This window comes from Acanthaster planci, linkage group LG10 (genome assembly GCF_054643075.1).
Source record: "Acanthaster planci isolate LZ-2023a linkage group LG10, COTS_SCS, whole genome shotgun sequence".
Lineage (NCBI taxonomy): Eukaryota > Metazoa > Echinodermata > Asteroidea > Valvatida > Acanthasteridae > Acanthaster > Acanthaster planci.
This window is the reverse complement of record NC_141786.1, coordinates 8,708,860-8,712,211: the sequence shown is the minus strand read 5'-3', so window position 1 is coordinate 8,712,211 and position 3,352 is coordinate 8,708,860.

Below are 3,352 nucleotides of genomic sequence, written 5' to 3'. Positions count from 1 at the left end.
GTACGTGTCTTATCAGTGTCTCGTTCCACCTTTTTTGCTTCGTTTTGCCTTTTCAAGAGATTTTTGGTGCCTCTTTCAGTTTTATGGCAATGAAAAATTGTCATTATATCTTAGCTCAAGTGTGGCGCGATATTTCAGGACAAGCACAAGAAATTGCTATCATTGTGGAGAATTGGGTTTTATAGACCTGAAATATCGCGCCACACTTGAGCCACAATTGAGCTAAGATACAATGACATAATGATATAATGAGCCTCCAAGGTTTGCAGGAGAATGACTCTTAAATTGTCGTTGTGGTCGATGTTATCTGATGTTTGTTCAAAATTTGCATTGCTTTTTGGAAAGAGGTTGTAGTGTAAGTTTCATTTGGTTTGCAGCATTGCGTGGATTATACTCTGGTATTTTGATGGCTGCGTGGGATTTTTAACACTTTGCGTACTTTGGCTTTACTTTTGTACTGTATACCAGACGTTACAGTTTTTAAACACCTGCAAAAGAAGAGATCCTATAGGAAATGGCAACAGCGTCAGTAAATAGCATCAAATTAGTGGTTAAAGTTTTCCCATTTTAAGGATGGATTTGCGCCGGGGAGATGTAAATTAATTTTGAATTTTTGCCCTGTCCGACGTGGGCAGGGGTTAAAGTTCTCCCATTTTAAGGATGGATTTGCGCCGGGGAGATGTAAATTAATTTTGAATTTTTGCCCTGTCCGACGTGGGCAGGGGTTAAAGTTCTCCCATTTTAAGGATGGATTTGCGCCTGGGAGATGTAAATTAATTTTGAATTTCTGCCCTGTCCGACGTGGGCAGTGGTTAAAGTTCTGCCATTTTAAGGATGGATTTGCGCCGGGAGATGTAAATTAATTTTGAATTTTTGCCCTGTCCGACGTGGGCAGTGGTTAAAGTTCTGCCATTTTAAGGATGGATTTGCGCCGGGGAGATGTAAATTAATTTTGAATTTTTGCCCTGTCCGACGTGGGCAGTGGTTAAAGTTCTCCCATTTTAAGGATGGATTTGCGCCGGGGAGATGTAAATTAATTTTGAATTTTTGCCCTGTCCGACGTGGGCAGTGGTTAAAGTTCTCCCATTTTAAGGATGGATTTGCGCCGGGGAGATGTAAATCAATTTTGAATTTTTGCCCTGTCCGACGTGGGCAGTGGTTAAAGTTCTGCCATTTTAAGAATGGATTTGCGCCGGGGAGATGTAAATTAATTTTGAATTTTTGCCCTGTCCGACGAGGGCAGGGAAAAAATCCAGAATGAAAGTTCTCCCAGAACCAATTTTATTGAGTTAAAGATTAACAGAAACTGAAAGCAATCAGTCCACGTGAAGTATTTCAAAATAACAATAAATACGTCACAATTTCAAAAGCATCATGAATTTAATGATGATGACGTTCTGATGACGTCATCAAATCAGCCTGGGAGCACAACGGCCAAAATGGGATTTTTTTGGGCGGGGTTACGCAGGATCTTTTTACTCATGTGGGGTCATGGGGTAAATTTTGATTTTAATGATGTTTTTGAAATGGTTACGTATTTATTGTTATTTTGAAATAATTCACGTGGACTACATATTTTCAATTCCTGTTAACCTTTAACGTTGAACAAGGAAAAAACTGATAAACTGTACAGTGCCTTTGCGGAATGACATCACAGCAACAACTCTCCTGATGACATAACATAAGCCAGTGAATAATGTCTGTTTCCTATCAAGCTCCACCGCCCTCATTTCAAAAATTTCTTATTCCCTGAAAAAGGTGAGCCAGTGGGTGCATTACACTCAATCTTAAACGATACCAAGACAAAGAAGAACAGGGGAATCACACACAGGGGTGAAGACGGCGTCGGGCCTCCAGTAGGTGACGTCAGGTCAACAGGAAACTACCAGTATGGCATTGGTGCATCACTCCCGGCAGATGGTAGAGGCGTGTCCCATTCCCAACCAAAAAAGCCCCGAAATTTAAAATATTTCTTTAATACAATGTATCCGTGCCCATTCATCTAGATTTCAAGCCACAAGATTACTTAATCTGTTCAAGATAGATATATATATATAAAACCACACCAGCGGTCCTCGCAAAATAAGTGCTAAATCCATGGCGAGATATTAACCAAGTCAAGATGCTAGTTTTGTCTATACAAGCCGTAGGCCTATAAACTCTTTAAGGTTACAAGCAATTCTAATTTCACAAGTTTTAAACGACGATATATCAATAAGTAAATCACACTTACAGAATAATTCTGGATTTTAGGGTTCGTGACTTAGAGGCGAATTTAGCTTGGCAAACCCTTAGCAACACATAACTTCCGTCGGCGTCCTCTAGACTGGAGAGCGAATTCAAAGAACTTCGGTATCCTTGAAGACCTCGAGCCTGAGTTGCTTGCCACTAAGTGACGAGTCACTCCCCAAAGCTTGATTTTTATGCTCTCATTAAAAAAAAAAATCACGGGAATGCACCGCACCCATTTGGAGGGTCTCAGCGACCAATAATATCCAACCACAAACACATTCATGTACATGCGCGAAGTTTGGGAAGCGGTTCATGCTTGAAATTATCACCGTGTTTTAAACCATGTGTACACTGGCGTGACACGTCCCACACATGCTCCTGGGATCGCGAATGCACCAAACTCCACAAGGCGTAAAGGCTCTAACAAAAGGGACTTTAAACTCGAATACACACGGTTTAAAGTGGCAACTCAAAACCACAATTTCCTATTTCATTTAAAGTTACATTCGATTCATAATCAAACATCAATTTGTCCATTGCATGGGCTGTTTTACAAGGTCAAAATTGATTAATTTATACACTCATATAATCTCTAACTTATACAATCATATCCCGTGATTTATATAATCACAAAGAATCCAATAATACAACATAATAATTCTTATGGTTTGATTTCCCATACACTCCTGATATCTCCAAAATAAATCATATTTTGTGACAATAATCGTTGCAGTCGGATCGCTACCAACAAAAGTGAGCACTCCCGACCAACGTGGCTTCTTTCAACAGATGAGGACGTGCTCCTGCTCAGGTTGATAATGCCGCGAACTATGCATTGGACATTATAGAAGTTGTGGAACCGTAGCCATCTTGCAGGGCAGTTATTTTGTTCCACAGAGAAATTTTCTTTGTGCACAACCTATGGGACAAAAGCACTAACCCGCAAGATGGTAGCTATGCAAACCATCAAAACCACCCAGCTTTTAAAAATGCCTTTATAAGGACCAAATGGCTCCCCGCTTACGCTTGTAGACTTTTTATGATTTTTGTAAATCCGGTATATATGAGCTGCAACCCCTTCTCTGAACCTGCGCACAGATCTGGGTGGTTTTGCTTTTGT